Consider the following 18,499-nt stretch of genomic DNA (forward strand, 5'->3'; position numbering starts at 1 on the left):
GTAGATGGGCTGGCCAGCAAGCTTCAGGACCTGCTTGCTTCTGTGTCCCAGTGCTAGGGTTTATACATGGATGCTAAGTGTGAGGAGAATTCCCACAGAGCTACACCTGGTCTGGCTCCAGGGTGTTGGCATCTAGCTTTAATCCACCTTTTGTTTTTTGGATATCTTTGTTTTCTCTTGTTACCCTCTTTGTGAATCTGAGAGTTTCTAAAAGTGCAAAGCCTATGCAAATTTGAACCCAGAACACTGCAGGTATTCTTCAGCTGTTCATTTGCATTTGGTATTGTCTCTTTGGGAAGCTTGGATGAGAGGTTTTGGGGTGTGCAGATGAACCTGCTAAAGGCTGTAAACTGGAGAACAATAAAAGGGTCTTTGCTAAGCTACAGCCAGGCGGTAGAGACTGATCCCCCCTGCAGCTGGGAAAAAGGCCTCTATCTCTTGATTCCACGGACCCACGTGAACCTACCCCACACCCGGGATACAGCAGCTAAGAATCTAAACTGAGTTACTCATGCTCACACAGCAGGTGCTACACCGACTAAGCCATCTCTCCAGTCTTCTGGCCTACCCCACTGGCAACATTGTGCCATAGATGGATTCTGAGGGTGGCTTGGTCCCGTACCCACATCCGCTTTACTTGGTCATGCAGAGCCAATATCCTGTACCTGTGTTTAAGCCCGCCCATTGCTCACCCATGCACTGCTCTAGGCACAGCCCTCACCGGTGCCTTCTCCTCTGCCAGAGTGGAGCCTCCAGGGCAGGGCCACTGAGCTTCCTTCACACTAACCACCAGCCCAGGGGAAGAGGCCCTCCTGCCTCCTGCTGACAGCCGGGACTCTGAGAGCCTCTGAGAACAGAAATCAAACCTGGAGACCTGTTACTTCTTGGCAGGCATCCCTGGGAATGAAAGCCAGCAGTGAATTCTCTCAGAGACAGGCATATCCACTATTCCCATCCCACTGGAGACAGGTATGTGTGAGGCGAGGGGCAGGGTAGCTGTGTGCACAGCCAGGGAAATGTAGAAGAGGCTCGTAGTCTTCCCAGGAAGCTGATCTCCGCAGCCTCTGGCCCTGAACAGAACCTCCTCAGAGCTCTCAGGAAGCTGATGCAACACCAACAGGCTGAGCACACCCAGAGTGGGCAGCATGCACCCATGCTAGGTCTCACACTCACTGCCACAATCATGGTATGTCTTCTCTCCTTGTGTGGCTCATCCACACTTGTGCCAGATTTAAAGTGACACCAAGGCCAGATGATCCATCCCTAGATCTCACTCACAACCATTCTCCTCCTTCCAGTCTCTATCCCCCACCCCCACTCCCCACACTGCCTTGATTGGGAGAGACCTCTTATCTAGGTGACTGCAGACCTAACGGGCTTGCTGCACTGCCTCCTGACGTTTTGGCCCTCTGTCTAGACCTGGTCTCTCTCTCTCTCTCTCTCTCTCTCTCTCTCTCTCTCTCTCTCTCTCTCTCTCTCTCTCTCTCCAGGGTCGCATGTGTGCCAGGATGGCCTCAAGCTAGCTATGTAGCAAAGTATAACCGTGAACTCTGATCCTCTGGCTTTTATCTCCCAAGTGCTGGGATTCCAGATGTGGACTCCAAGCCTGTTTTATGTGGTGCTAGGAATTGAGCCCAGGGTGTCCTGCATCTAGACAAGCACGCATCCAACTACCTACAGCCCCAGTCCCTCTTGTGATCGTAGGCCTTCTTAAAGCCCTTGGAACACTTACTGTTGCTTCTAGAAAACTCCAAATTCCTTAGTGCTAGACAATGTCTTACTGGAGTCAACTCCTTTCTTGAACTTACCTCTGGTCAGTCAAGCCCTGAGGGAAGATAACTTGATGAGTCAACAGAGAGAGAGAGAGAGACAGACAGACAGATAGACAGACTCTGTGTGTGTGTGTGTGTGTGTGTGTGTGTGAGAGAGAGAGAGAGAGAGAGAGAGAGAGAGAGAGAGAGAGAGAGAGAGAGAATGGCCCTGGAGTGTGTGAACGTGAAGGTCAGAGAGTACCAGTGTCAAGTGTCTTCCTCAGTCTCTCTCTACCTTACTTCTTGAGACAGGGTTTTGAGACTGAACCTGGCGCTCACTGATGCAGCTGGACCAGACAGCCATCCATCGAGCCCCAGGGGTCCTCCTGCCTCTGCATCTCTAGCATTGGATTCCAGGCATGCACCCTGCACCTCACTTTTTTCATGGGTGCTGGGGATCTTACTGAGGTCCTCATACTCATCCTTTTTCTTTTTTTTCTTTTTTTTTTTTTTGGTTTTTCGAGACAGGGTTTCTCTGTGTAGCTTTGCGCCTTTCCTGGAGCTCACTTGGTAGCCCAGGCTGGCCTCGAACTCACAGAGATCCGCCTGGCTCTGCCTCCCGAGTGCTGGGATTAAAGGCGTGCGCCACCACCGCCCGGCAACTCATCCTTTTTCTGTTCATTGTAAAGGTCAGCCCAGCCAAGACAGCTGTGCACAGCCCAGGGAAGCCTGGCAGAGTTGGAAGTACAGCCCAGGATTCCAAAGAACAACAGTGTCTCTAGTCCATTGGTTCTCAACCTGTGGGTCGTGACTCCCTTGTCTAACCTCTGTCTTGGAAAACATTTCATTACTATTCATAACAGTAGAAAAATTACAGTTATGAAGTGGCAATGAAAATAATTTGTGGTTGGGGTCACCACAGCATGAGGAACTGTATTAAAGGGTCGCAGTCTTAGGAAGGTTGAGAACCACTGCTCTAGTCCACGCTCCTTTCACCCCTCAGAAGAGCCTGTTTCAGGACTCCAGCCTCCCATCTTCTCCCCTAGTGATATCCGAGTAACAGTATTGACTGAGGTTCCTCCAGCTCCAACTGTGTTCCCAGCACTGTGCTCTGTGTCACCAGACTTCACAGATGTCCTGTGGGGCAGGACCCTTATTATCTCCATTTTACACTTGAACAAGCAGAGACCCAAAGGCTGAGTAACTTGAAGGTCACACCTATTTTTTTTAAATAGTCAGAGCTGGGAGTTATACAACCACAAGGGCGCCCTGGCCATCCTGTTTCCCAGATTCAGGTGGGATCCAAAGCGGCAGGTCTGAATGGAAGGACTCGATAGGATTCTTCGTGTAACTGCTGCTTTAGGATAGTTCTGCCTGATGTGAGGGTTTGTGTGGACAATTTACCACAGAGGAGTCAGAAGCTGCTTGACTTTTCTGGCAAGCATCAACCTCAGAGGGTGTCCTGGCATCTCAGAGATGGGAGTGGACTCATCTACTGCTGTGTCTCCTCTACTGAAGGGAGACCTCCTTACCTCCCAGGAAAATGAGGCAGCAAGACCATGGCCCAGTCTTGCGTTTTTAATGTGAAATATCCACCATGGCCACACGGGTTTGAAACTTAGGCCCCAGGGAGTGGGACTGTTTGGGAAGATTGTAGAACATTTAGGGGGTGGAGCCTGGCTGGAGAAAGTGGGTCACTGGGGGAGGGTCTCGAGGCTCTGTAGCCTGACCCCACTTCCTGGTGACTCAGTGAGACCACCTAGGGCATACTGCTGCAGCCACGCCCCCCTCACTGTGAACCACCCTGCCGTTCCTTCCTTCAGTGGCTTTTTGTTGGGGATTGTGTCACAGCAACAACACAGTAACACACCCGCAGACACGGAGCAAGTGTCTGAGCTTCACCAAAGACAAGGCCTGCAGTTTCCACTGGAATTTCCCAGAGGCAGCTGATTTTTTGAGAAAGGAATGCCCCAAGCTGTTCTTCTCATCCCCACAGCTGCTCTTGATCTCTTTGATGTTTATTTAAAGGTTTACAAATATGTCCAACACAGGTTACCTAAGACCTGCCTCTGAGGACGTCACTATCCCTTTCCAAGTGTCAATGTGGGATCCAGCGGGTGCGGTCCCCCTCCCTGTGCAGTACAGGGGACTGTGTCCGAGGACTGTGCTGGAAGGAGGTGAACATGGTCCAGGCATGGGGTGGATGCACATTCCTGGCCTTCAGCAAAGAACGACCCTTAGGATGTATGGGCTTTATTTTATGTTTTAATGGCTCTTGTCAAAATTCCATGCGGCCTTCATGACTGAAGGGCTGCAAGCAGTGGGGACAAATACTCCAAGAGATAAAAACAGCAGGACTGAGGACCGGGAAGGCAGGAACAAGTTGTTGTAGGATATTTGTACACTGTATGAAGATGTATTTGCTGTGACTAGTGGAATAAAAAGCTGAACAGCCGATAGTTAGGCAGGAGGTATAGGCGGGGTTTCCGGGGAGAGAAAGCAAGAGGAGATGACTCTAGGCACAGAGGAGACGCCCAACAGACAGAGGGGAAACAGGAGGTGCAAGATGAGCGAGAGGCAAAACGTAGATTACTATACATGGGTTAATTTAACTTATAAGAGCTAATGGGACAAGCCTAAGCTAAGGCCAAGCTTCCCTAATTAATAGAAGTCTCTGTGTCATATTTGGAAGTTTGTTACAAGTGTCCTTGTAGGGGGAGACTCAACAGTTACTGTCCATCTTGACTGATATCCAAATCAGATTGTTTGGAACCATATAACAATTTTTTAGAATATATTCATTCTAAAATGTAATGGCTTCCTTGTGTTATGGAGTTTGAGACCCCAGGAAAAAACCTCTAGACTCAGTTCAGATTATAATTAGCCAAATTTATTAAAACCTCACGCAGGGCCACAGTCTCTGAGCCAAATCAGAGCCGTACAGCGCAGAAAGATGCAGGAAGGGTTCTTAAGGTGGAAACCACAAGAAGTCCTCAGATATCTACAAAAGCAAGTTCCAGAAGCCAAAGAGCTCTTCGGCTATACCAAGATTAGGCAGTCAGGTGACTGCAATGTAGTCCTGGAATTCTGCTCTACTAAGCTGGTCACAGAAGCCCAAATCAGCAATTAGTTATATCACAACAGATGGTCATGGCTGTACATTTCTGGGTGGGGGTCAAAGAGACAGAGTAGCCGGGAACTTGTCTTCTAGGAATCTGAGTCAGAGACAAATGACTATTAGGTACCAAGATGGATGCTTAGCCTAAAATGGAGTTTCTTCAGTCATCACATTTCCCACTGGTTCCAGATCATATGGATCAAATCGTTGATTCTCATTGAGGTCCAGGTTGGTACCAAGCTTGTAGAGCTCATATTCTAACCAGTATATGATAAAAAGGGCCTGTGGTAACATCCAGAAGCAACAGAAGGAGAAGATTTTGGTTGGCAAGTAATATATATTTGGGGAAGGACATAGACTAAGACATAAGGGCCTTTCCACCGGGGTTCTAATTTCAGATGCCCAGCGGGCAGTTTTCATGACCTTTAGGTCAGAAACACATTGTACAGGAATTTATGGCTGGTCTAAGTGACCAGAGACCAGTTTTTAAAAGATAGTTTAATAAATATTCTCAGGAGTACATTCATGAGATGGCATTGCTATAGTTTAGTAGCCCCTACACTTTGGGCATGCTCACACATACACAGCATGTACTTAGATGGCAGTCACACCTGCTGTACAGGACTTGCCTCTGAACCACACTGCCACCATCTCTGTGGGATCAGCTGGGCCTCCTGGAAGCTCATCATCACGGCTGGGCTTGCAGGCTGCTGACATTTCCTCAGAGGAGGAGGAAGTGTGTGGGGGGGGGCGGTCAGTGGACCTCACCTGAGGTTCTAGCCAGCAGTGTGAAATTCTGCCATAATTGCATGTGACTCAGGGTTTGGGGGAGGGACTGGAGTATACAGGCCAGGGAAGACTAGGAAGGGGCGTCATCTGCGAAGCCATGAGGGAGTCATTGTTTATGCTGGTGCAGATCTTTCGGTGTGGCTGCTTTGAGGCCACCCACACTCCTGCCAGGGACCCTCCGCCCAGGCTCTGTGGGTAAGCCCAGCAAACTCCTCAGTTCCCAGGAGTGAGCGTTGGGGGAATTGCATCCCTGTTGGTCATTAGGATCCCAGGAGATGGAGTAGACATTGTTTATGTCTCCTCGACAGAAGGACTTTTAGCAACGACACCCCTCTATTCCGCTCTCAGTCCCCCTCCCATTGGCTCCTTCCTCTTCCCAAACAGTCCCCATCTTATGTTCATATCTGAGTTTTTTAAAACCTGTCTTCCACATATGAGAGAAAAGACTTGAATTTCATAACCTGGCTTGTCTCATTTGACATGATCTTCAGTTCCATCCATTTTTCCTCCATGTGATGTAATTTTATTCTTCATGGATGAGCAAAGCTCTATTGTACATATATTCTGTATTTTCTTCATCCATTCATTCCTTGATGGATACCTGGGCTGATTCCAAATCTTGGCCATTATGAACAGTGCTGCAGTGACCATGGCTGTGTCTCTGTGGTATGCTGACATCAGAGTCAAAGGAATATGTATCCAGGAACAATCTAGCTAGGTCACATAATCATTTTGTTCCTTGTTTTTGGAGGAATGTCGATACTTATTTCCATAGTAGGTTGTCATGATTAGCTTTGACTGTCAACTTGACACAGCCTAGAGTTGCCTGAGAAGTTAGTCTTGATTGAGGGATTTCCCAGACCAGTTTGTAGGGCTGTCCTGATTGTCAATCAGTGCAGGAGGGCCCAGCCAACTGTGGACAGCAGCAGCACTTGGGCAGGTGGTTCTGAGTTGTATAAGAAATCAAACTGAACCTGTGATTGAACCAGCAAGCAGCATTCCTCCATAGTTTCTGCTTTAAGGTCCTATTTGAATCCCTGCCCTGATGTCCCTCTGTGATGGACTGTGGCCTGGACTGTGTTTTATCACAGCAGAAGAAAGAAAACTAGAACACAGGCCACATAACTTCAAGGGAAAATCTCAGGGTTGTTGCAATGCCTGACGGGTCTATCAACCCTTCAGTGGAAGAACAAAGCCCAGGACACGAACAGCCCTCCGCTCTTCCAACCCTGTCTCAATCAGCAGCAAAGGAGGGCGCTGCTGTGGCCCAGGGCAGAGCGCCCAGACACAGAGCTGATCTTTGCAGGTCCCTGGCATAGCCACACACGTGCTGCAGAGAGATTTGGGACCTGCTGGTGTTGACCCAGACTACCTCTGAGACCAAGACATTGCCCCCCTCAGCAGACTCCCTGGATCCTTTCAGCAAGCTGTGGGGCCCAGAGGGGCCCAGATAGTATCCAGCAGCCCCTCAGCAAGGTCATTCTCTGACTGAGTCCATCACACTCAGAGTAAACGCATTCACACTAAAGGCCCCAAGCAGACCAAAAGAGTTGTTTTAAAATGCTGATTTCATACCCCTCCCAAAGGGGCTCTTTTGTTCTGCTTAATTTTACATCAGATTGGTGATAGCAAACTCCAGGGCAGATTCATCAAAGGAAACTGATAATTACTGACTGTACATTTGATTTTGTTCATTGTTTTGTTAACACCTGATTCTGACATATACTCCTTAGGAATGGGCTGGCAACTGGCATAAAAAATATTAGCATAAACTGGATGCTTCCGAATAGAGATTATTACCTGCCAGCTACAGTTAGGTGATCTCAGCAGGCTCCCCTCCTGTTCCCAGGTGGGCACACAGGCCTTGTAGAACAGTACTCAGTTTGTCTCAGCTGGGAGTCCTGGGGGGCAGAAGTGAAGTCAGAGTGTGGGTCCAGGGAAGCATCAAAGGGGCACCAAGGAGTAGACAGTTCAAGGTTTAATTGGGGTGGTCCCCTGGGAGATCCAGTAGTCCTTTAGAGTGTCAGGACCATGTGTGCCTCAGCTGACTCACTGACACACACAGACCTCAGTAAACCTATAGAAGGAATGTGTGCTGTCACTTTCGGTGATGTTCTTCCTGTCTTCAGGGAAGCTCCTGGCTTGTGATGCTCACGTAAGGAGGAAGCTAGAATCATCTTGTCAGCCACCTGGAGCAGGCAAGGTGGCTTGGGCTTTACTCCTATGAAGTGCTTACGTGAGACTTGAAAGAGAAAAGCTACACAGTTGTGACTGGCCAAGCTGTAGGTCATGCCCACTGTGGAAGAGAGAAAAGTTCCGACTAGAGACAAGTAACCTGAGAGAGGAGGGTGGGACATGCATCGGTGAACTGAGCTAGCCAAGGGAGCCAGGGAGTAAAGGTAACACAGGTGACTGCTGTACCCAGCACACTAGTTCCTAAAGTGCTCATAACTCAGTAAGAAATGTGGCCACGTCAATTTGGGTGATGCTGTGAATATTCTTCAATACACTCCTTTTTTCCCCTTTATTGAAAAAAGGTTTCTTTCATACAATATATTCTGATGCAGCTTCCCATTCCTCCCAGTTCCTGCCCAGCTCCCTTCCATCCAGATCCATACCTTCCTGGCTCCCCTTAGAAAATAAACAGGCATCTAAGGAATAGTAATAAAATAAATAAGATAAAGCAAAAACAAACAAATCTGAAAAGGCAAAACAAACAAACAGAAGAAAAAGTGCCCCCCAAAAAGCACAAGAAGTACATAGAGACACACATTTGCACACGCAGGAATCTCATAAAAACACAAAACTAGAAGCCATAATATATATGCAAAGGACCTGCAGAAAAAACAAACAACTCTGACTCAACATTATGAGACAAAGAACCTCTAGAGATGCCGTTGGGTTCATTTTGTGTTGGCCGTCGACAGCTGGGCATGCAGCCAGTCCTTAAGAGCGGCTTGCTTCCCCGGTGAGACTCCCTTGGAAAAACCAAATTTTCGTTGCTATCAGTTGGAGATAGCTTCGGGGTTAAGGATGGGATGGATGTCCACTTCTCCTTTCACCTCCAGGATCCCATCCAGTGCAGGCTCTGTGCATGATGCCACAGTCTCCGTGAGTTCACGTGTGCTTTGTTCCTGCTGCACTCTTACACTCTTTCAACCTCTTCTTCTGCAGGGTTCCCTGAGCCTGGAGGGGAGGGAGTCCATGGAGACATCCCACTTAGAGCTGAGTGTTCCAAGGTCTCTCACTCTCTTCATCTTACCTGGCTGTGGGTCCCTGTGTTTGCTCCCATCTGCTGCAGGAAGAGGTTTCTCTGATGATGGCCACATAAGGAATGGATCTGTGAGTATAGCAGAATGTTGTTAGGAGTCATGTGATTGCTATGTTCCTTCCCAGAACTGTACTATTGGTTTTCTGCTAGGTCCCTGACCAATCAAGTCTCAGGTTCTTGTCTACACAAGCAGCGTCAGGGATGGGTTCCATCTCATGCAGTAGGCCTTAAATCCAACCAGATAGGGTTGGTGACTCCCACACGCTCTGTGCCACTGTTGCCCCAGCACATCTTGCAGACAGAGCATCCTCTTCTTGTTTCCACCCTCCACTCTGTAACTGGACATTTCCTGTTCTGACTGCCTGTTCCCAAATACCTGGCAGCCACTTCCCAAATTACCACACAGAGGCTTATATTAATTATAAATGCTTGGCCAATAGCTCAGGCTTTTTACTAACTAGATCTTACATTTTAAGTTAACCTATATTTCTTATTTACGCTCTGCTATGTGGTGACACCTTTATTAGCATGGTGTACTCATCTCCTGATCCCTCTGTGTCTGGCCGGCACCCCCCTAACTCCATCCTTCCTCTTCCCATCATCCTTAGTTTGATTGCCCCACCTATATTTCCTGCCTGGCTACTGGCCAATCAGTGTTTTATTAGCAAATGAGAGTAATACATATTCATGGTAGAAAAGGATTGTTCCATTGTACCACTCAGCAGGCCAAGCAAGTTCTGGACAGTGGACCAATGCAGTTAATAGCTAGTGTCCCTCCTTTATTCTATCCTCCCCTAGAAGCCACGTGTTCTGAAGCATTGTAAGCTTGTGGGGAAGGGCCACACGCACGTGGCATCACGCAGACGTCAGTGTGTTAGTCACTTTCCTTGACACTGACAAAAGCCACTTGGGGAGGAAGGGCTTCCGTAGGCTCACCCTCTAAGATACAATCCATTGTGGCAGGGAAGGCATGGTGGGAGGGCACGCCATGGCAGGTGAAGTGTGCTAGTCGTACGCCTCCCCACCGCACACCTTGGTGGAACAGGAAGTCGACACTAGACAGGGAACAGGGCCAGGATCCCAGTGTCTCACTTCCTTCTAGGAGGCCCCGCCTCCTGAAGGTTCCATAACCTCCCAAAACAGCACCGCCTGCTGGGAACCAAATACTTAAAGGCATGAGTCGCAGAAGATTTTTCTTCCAGATTATAACAAGTAGCAAGAAATATGTTGCTTTTTTTTTTAATTTTTAAAAAATTGTTCTTTTTTTTTTTTTTTTTTTTTTTTTTAATGTGTGTGCTCATAAGTGTAGTGCCTCAGAGGCCCGAAGAGGGCATTGAATCCCCAGGAGCTAGAGTTATAGATGGTTCTGAGCTGCCCAAAATAGGTGCTGGGGTGGAATTCTGGTCTTCTGGGAGAGCATTAAGCACTTTTATTTTTGTGAGACAGCTTTTCACTCAGGCAGCCTTTACCAGCCTGAAACTTGCTGTGTAGACCAGGCCAGCCTGTAACACAGATTGGCTTGCCTCTGCCTCCCAAGTACTGGGATTAAAGGCCACCATGGCAGACTACAATAAGCACTTTTAACTGCTGAGCCATCTCTCCAGGCCCCCAAATACATTTTTTTGGCCAGGCGGTGGTGGCACACACCTTTAAATTCTAGCACTCAGAAGGCAGAGGCAGGTGGATTTCTGTGGGTTTGAGGCCAGCATGGTCTACAGAGTGGATTCCAGGACAGTTAGGGCTACACAGAGAAACCTTGTCTTGAAAAACAAAAACAAACAAGCAAAAAAAAAAAATTAAAATAAGAAAGAAATGCATTTTTAAGTAAGCAATTGTGATTTCTGATTTTGTTTATTATAGCGCAATGCTTTAGAATTTCTGAAATTTGGTACATCTCTGAAAGCACAGTGAGATTTGCCTGGTGCCATGCTTGGCCCATGACTGACTGTGGGTATTACATAGAGGGCACAGGAACAAGAACAAGGTGGACTTGTGTACACCAGGAAAGGAGTCATTCCACTGGGAGATGTGTGCATGGATGGTGTCCTGAGAGCCTGTAACCCTGCCAGTATCAGGCAGAGCTTGTCTGTTCCACCAGGAGCACAGTGCACACTGCAGCTTGTCACTTCACTGGGGACACAGTGCACACTGCAGCTTGTCTCTTCCACTGGGGACACAGTGCACACTGCAGCTTGTCTCTTCCACTGGGGACACAGTGCACACTGCAGCTTGACTCTTCCACTGGGGACACAGTGCACACTACAGCTTGTCTCTTCTTCTGGGAGCACAGTGCACACTGCAGCTTGTCTCTTCCACTGGGGACACAGTGCACACTGCAGCTTGTCTCTTCCACTGGGAGCACAGTGCACACTGCAGCTTGACTCTTCCACTGGGAGCACAGTGCACACTGCAGCTTGACTCTTCCACTGGACACAGTGCACACTGCAGCTTGATCTCTTCCTGGGACACAGTGCACACTGCAGCTTGACTCTTCCACTGGGAGCACAGTGCACACTGCAGCTTGTCTCTTCCACTGGGGACACAGTGCACACTGCAGCTTGTCTCTTCCACTGGGGACACAGTGCACACTGCAGCTTGTCTCTTCCACTGGGGACACAGTGCACACTGCAGCTTGACTCTTCCACTGGGACACAGTGCACACTGCAGCTTATCTCTTCCACTGGGAGCACAGTGCACACTGCAGCTTGTCTCTTCCACTGGGGACACAGTGCACACTGCAGCTTGTCTCTTCCACTGGGACACAGTGCACACTGCAGCTTGTCTCTTCCACTGGGACACAGTGCACACTGCAGCTTGTCTCTTCCACTGGGGACACAGTGCACACTGCAGCTTGTCTCTTCCACTGGGACACAGTGCACACTGCAGCTTGTCTCTTCCACTGGGACACAGTGCACACTGCAGCTTGTCTCTTCCACTGGGACACAGTGCACACTGCAGCTTGTCTCTTCCACTGGGAGACACAGTGCACACTGCAGCTTGTCTCTTCCACTGGGGACACAGTGCACACTGCAGCTTGTCTCTTCCACTGGGGACACAGTGCACACTGCAGCTGCTCTTCCACTGGACACAGTGCACACTGCAGCTTGTCTCTTCCACTGGGGACACAGTGCACACTGCAGCTTGTCTTCCACTGGGACACAGTGCACACTGCAGCTTGACTCTTCTGGACACAGTGCACTGCCTTCTCTTCCTGGGACACAGTGCACACTGCAGCTTGTCTCTTCCACTGGGGACACAGTGCACACTGCAGCTTGTCTCTTCCACTGGGACACAGTGCACACTGCAGCTTGTCTCTTCTGGACACAGTGCACACTGCAGCTTGACTCTTCTTCTGGACACAGTGCACACTGCAGCTGTCTCTTCACTGGGACACAGTGCACACTCAGCTTGTCTCTTCCACTGGGACACAGTGCACACTGCAGCTTGTCTCTTCCACTGGGGACACAGTGCACACTGCAGCTTGTCTCTTCCACTGGGGACACAGTGCACACTGCAGCTTGTCTCTTCCACTGGGACACAGTGCACACTGCAGCTTGTCTCTTCCACTGGGGACACAGTGCACACTGCAGCTTGTCTCTTCCATGGGACACATGTTGTCTCACTGGGACACAGTGCAGCTGTCTCTCACTGGGACACAGTGCACACTGCAGCTTGTCTCTTCCACTGGGGACACAGTGCACACTGCAGCTTGTCTCTTCCACTGGGGACACAGTGCACACTGCAGCTTGTCTCTTCACTGGGGACACAGTGCACACTGCAGCTTGTCTCTTCCACTGGGGACACAGTGCACACTGCAGCTTGTCTCTTCCACTGGGACACAGTGCACACTGCAGCTCTCCCCACACTGCACCGCTTGTCTCTTCCACTGGGGACACAGTGCACACTGAAGCCTCCATGAGGATTCCTAGGGGCCAGTGTTCACTTGATAAAACCTGTGTAGAATCAGTACTCTGGCACTCACCCCCAAAGAGTATGACTCTCAGCTGGCCTTTGGAAATTCAGAGCACTGCTGGACAAAGGCTTGAGCCCCAGATCCATGAGGGAGCACCACAGAGGACAGTCAGGGAGCCTGGAAATAAGTGTGGCTCCCTCTGGAGCACACTCTGGGGATTCTCTCTCATGCTAACTGTTTTCTGAGCTGGTTAGACCAATCTCCCCTTTTCCCACAACACGGGGAAGATGTCACCACTGTGCCTCTGTCAAGCAGAAAGGTCAAAGGTAACGCAATGGTGGACATGTCAAGTGTCTGCTTTAGGCCTCTCAGCCACTACAGAGCCAGAAAGAGTTGCAGTCAACTCTCAGCTAGCTTCCTGCTCATACTGGGCTAAATCTCAAATCAAACAAGGAAAGGGGGTGGGGGTGGGGTGGGAAATTCCATCAACCCACTCAGCATATTCTTTGCCAAGAGTAGCAGGAATGGTATCATGAAGGCTAATGTATATTGAGCAAATAGAAACTGGTTTCTCCCATGACAAATTTTAAGATTTCAAGGCCAATGTTTCTGGCTTTCTCTTGTTCTCTCCCTTATGGTTACAATGTGGCTGCTGAGGCTCCAGATGTCATACCTCTGTTTAAGGAAAGAGACACAAGCACAACGATGTTTCCTCTGTGGCTTAAATGGGGTCCCCAATAGGCAACTTTTTCATCTTGCTGGTCTACCTATGTTATAGCTCACGAGAGGTGGGGCCTGGCTCAGCACAGGCTCAAGGGGGAGACAGGGGCAGGCGCTAGATTGGTCAACAGTATAGTCTGCCACAGTGTCCTTCCAAATATAACCAACCTGCATCCAGCTATGCTACTGCCAATAAATGAGTGAAAAGCATTCAACATATTTATATATCAGGAGGATGTAAATCAAAACACTGAGATTCTGTCTCTCCCCAGGCAGAATGGCCTCTGTGTTATTAAGTGATGTCCACTACTCTCCTCATCGCTGTGAAAGGAGCAGCTCAGGGTCATTTTGGCTCACAGTCTTTCGTGGTGGAAGTTTGTACAGTAACAGGGACTTGAGGAGGCGGTCACACTGCATCTGCAGTAAAGAAGCAGGGAGAGAGGAGTGCTGGTGCCGGCTTGCTTTCTCCTTTTTCATTCGGATCACGGCATAGCGCTATCCACATACGGGTGCATTTCTCCTTTGTAGGTAAATTTCCCAACACGCTGTCACAGTCATCCAGACCATTATCTCCGAGGTTGATTCTACATCCCATCAAGTTGGCAGTTAAGATAAACCATTACTGAGAAAACAATGTCAAATGTTGGGAGGGCACAGGGTGGGGTGGGGTGGGGAGGAAATGTATGTCCTGAAGGTGGGAATGTCACAGTTGGTAGAGCCACTATGGAAATCAGTGCATGGTGGGGGAGTGGAGAGGAATGGAGAGGGAGAGAACTGCCATGTGGGCTAATTTAGACTACTCCTGGGTATATACCCCAAGGATTCTAAGTCAACGTGCCACAGAGATCCTGGCATGCCCGTGTTTGTTACATTGTTCACAAAAGCCAAGATACATACTCAATCTAGATGTTCATCAAGGATGAATGGATAGAGAAAATGTGATTTATAGACACAATGGAGGTTTACTCAGCCACAGAGAACAAAATGATGTTGTTTGTAGGAAATTGTATGGGACTTGTGATCATCACGTTAAGTGAAATAAGCTGGAATCAGAAAGACAAATATCACATTTTCTGCCATATGTAGAATCTAGGTTAAAGTGTGTGTGTGTGTGTGTGTGTGTGTGTGTGTGTGTGTGTGTGTGTGTGTAAAATGGGTGGGGTTGGGGCTCATTGAGAAGAGGAAGACCTGCAGGAGAGGGCAGAGGACAAGAGAGTAATAGGAAAATATATTTTAATTGGTTTAGATTTATTTATTCTATGTGTACAGGTGTTTGGGCTGCATATATGTATGTACAGCAATGCACGCAGTGCCTTCAGAGGCCAGCGGAGGGCATCATCAGATCCCCTGGAACTGGAGTTACAGATGGTTGTGAACCACCATGTAGGTGCTGGGAATTGAACTCAAGTCCTCTGGAAGAGCAGCTAGTGCTTTTAACTGATGAGCCACCTCTCCAGCCCAGGAAAATACATTTAGACATATATGAAGATGTCATTGTGAGACATTACTCTGTATGAGTAACATATACTTCAATTTGAAAAAACAGCAAAGGGAGACTTTATTATTTCAGCTGCCGTGTCTGTGTGTTAGGTCTGGACGGTGCGGCCTTCATCTTCACTTTATGCCCTTGGTGCCGCACATCCACACATGACTGAGTGGCCACTGCACCTGGGATCTCGCCTGCATGTCAACCCCCAGGCTTTTGTCACTCAGGGTTTGAACTATTGCTGCTTCTCCCCAGCCTGCAGTCTTTCCCGTCCTGTGTCCAGGTTGCTCATTATTTCTCTGTTTCCCCTGCTTGGAAAGCTATTGCTCCTCTTTATGAAGCACCTTCCTAATCCCCAAAGCAAGTTTTATTTAAGCCACACAGACAGGGTGTGCTTTATGCACAGAGCACACTCGTGCTAAATCTAGGTAATCATGCACATCTCCATGCAGCTGGACACAGACACAAGGAGAAATATCTTTAAGAAAAAAAAATCACACTCGCTAGTGTTTTTTTAAAGTGCACTTATTTATTTGGTGCGCATGTGAGCGTGGGTGGGTGAGTGGCATCTGTGGGTGTCGAGCAAATACCATGGAGCACATGTGGAGGGCAGAGGACAACTTGTGAGAGGTGGTTTTCTCCTTCTACCAGCTGAGTCCTGGGGATCAAACTGGGGTCATTGGGCTTGGAGGTAAGTGCCCGCAGTCCCTGTATTTACTGGTGATTTTCTGCGGTAGACACGGTGTTGCCTATTACATGTATCATTCCATTCCATTGCTGCAGCTACCCTGTGAGGCAGAGGCTTCCTCACCTGGAAGAGGAGAGGACACAGGTTCCAAGAGGCAGCAACTTACCCAAGTTCTCACAGCTAGAAAATGACCAAGGGTGAACCTAAGCTGTCTGCATCAGGCGTTCACACTGGCCACGATCTGCTGGTGGAAAACCTCATCCTTGGTTCTCACCACACAAAGCTGTGAAGTGGGGGAGCACATCTATCTAAGCCATAACGTTCAAGGCTATGGGTAGGAACAGGGAGTCTGGGAGGTTGCCAGGACTCAGCGGGAGCACAGGCTGAAGAAGAAGTAAAGGCGGACCTACCTTGTGACCCAGTCTCAACATTATACATGGAGCACGCCGAGTGGAGGAGGCAAGGGTAGCCCCACTCTCCTTGGGCCTAGAGAGCCTCAGCTTGAAGGTCTAAGCTGGGTTTCATCGAACTTTCTAAGATGTACAGGAAAAGCCAGGTCTTGCTGTTCCCTACCTGCTCAGTACTCCAGGGCTCCAGAGAGCAAGGCCTGCCCAGAATCCCACAGCAGGCCAGGCTGCACCAACCAGTCATACCCTCTACATGTCTGGGCATGCTGACCGCACTGAGCACATGGATTGGCCATGTGTTGACTGTGGTCTTAAGTTCTCTAAGAGCAGGCTCTGAGATAAAGGCTGGCCCAGCGTGCCTGTGATTAATGGAAGTGCTGCCAAGGAGACCTGGGAGGAAACAAAAGAAGGAAGACAAGGAAGCTAGGAAGCCGGGAAGGGTGTGTCACCTGGGAAGTGGCTTCAGTCTCCACCCACAGGAACCTCTGGAGTGTGACTGACACCTCAGAGTTGTCTGGACCTGAGTCCAGGGAGCCCAAGGTTTGTGTCATCTCCTCCCCCACATGACTGACTTAAGAACCAGTCCCATGTAGGTGGCACATACATTCCCAAGCACTGCTGGACGTCTGGACAAGTGTCCAAAATAGATTCCAGCAGACGGGGAAACAAAGTGTAAATAAGGAATAAAGGTGCTGGTCCTGCAAGATGGACACCAAAGTCAGGGAGTGGTCATACAATGGTGTTGGTACTCTAAGCCCTGGTCCAACTTGTGCCCCAAGTTCAAACCTTCCCTCAGCAGTCCCGATAAAATGTTGAAGAATGGGGCCCCAGAGTTCTCCTGGGAATGTTTATGGATCCTTTCAGTCGGTACACACACCAGCGGATGAGAGGTGGGGCCTGTAAGGTCAGCATTCCTGAGCTCTCATCCATCCGTCTAATGCTCCCAAAAGTAACTCAAGGGCCAGGGAGAGGGCTTTCAGGGACAGGTGCTTGCTGCCAAGCCTGCCAGTCTGCCAGTCCACATGGCAGGAGAACCTATCCCCACGACTTGTCCTCTGACCTCCACAGATAAATAAATGAAAACTGAGATTTGAAAAGGAAGCCGCTAGACTATTAACAACAGCACGTGAGGTAAAAATCAGATTCCTATTCTTCAGTGAAGGAACGAATCGCACTTTGTAAGAACCGGCTGGGTTGGTAGCGTATTTACCTAGCATGCTTGAGGCCATCCCTGCACCAGATGCAGTGGTGCAGCCTGTGGTCCCAGCACTGGGGCTAGAGCCCCCCAGCTCCTCCTAGATCAGAAGTTCAAGTCCTCCTTAGCTACACATCAAGTTCAAGGCCAGCCTGGGGTAAATGAGACTGTGCCTCAAAAGGAACTGTAAGGATAGCGAAAGCCGACAGAAGCAAACTTCGCCCAGGTTCTGTCTGTGCTTTTTGACGCCTGCACCGAGTCACGGATAAGGCTTGCTGCCCCTTTGAGGTGCCTGTCATGAGGTTCATCATGGAGTGACACAAGAGAAGAGGACCGTTAACAATAAATTAGATGAAAAATTCTCTAACAGTTTCATTGAGAGCCAAGTGTGGTGACACACGCCTTTAACACTTGGGAGGCAGAGGCAGGAGCATCTCTGTGAGTTCCAAGCCAGTCTGGTCTACATAAAAAGTCCCAGGCCAGCTGTAGCTACATAGAGAGACCCTGCCTCAAAAATAAATAAAAATAAATAAATAAATACAAACAAAAACAAAACACAACTTCACTGAGGCAGTTCATTTACTCTGTGGTTCTTTTAGAGCCTGCAGCTCAGTGGATGTCTATTCACCATGTTGTTTTTAGTGTGGAACCTTCCTGTCCTGCCAAACAGAAATCCTTCGTCAGCAGGCCTTCCTCATTTCCCCACAGTCTGGCTTCTAAACAAACACTAGATAAGGATGGGAGCCTTCCTTCTTATTCCTCTTACAAGAGCCTTCCAGAAAGCCTTGTGGAAAGCCTGCTGTGATCCACGCACTGGGAGCATCTCTGCCTTTCTGACTGCCAGGCTTCAGTAATAACCACGTGATGTAGAAAGGGAAGGGAAAGGCTGATGATTCAGTCTTGGGTGCAGGCCTAGGGGAATTCCACAGTCACGTTAAGCACCTGAGGCAAGACTGTGGCTTTATTTCCTTTCAGGATACCAGGGAATAATGCCAGGTGTCTTCCTGCTGAGGGCCACATCAAGTCAAGGTGGAAAAATGGGGCATTCTTTACACAGGAGGTGACAGGGCTGTGGAGTTCTGAGTGAGCTCCGTCAGAGCTGCTGGGGAAGGACTGAGCTGGGGAGGCGCTTCTCTTGCCCATGTGAGGATGTGAGACCAA

This window comes from Peromyscus leucopus, chromosome 7 (genome assembly GCF_004664715.2).
Source record: "Peromyscus leucopus breed LL Stock chromosome 7, UCI_PerLeu_2.1, whole genome shotgun sequence".
NCBI classification, from domain to species: domain Eukaryota; kingdom Metazoa; phylum Chordata; class Mammalia; order Rodentia; family Cricetidae; genus Peromyscus; species Peromyscus leucopus.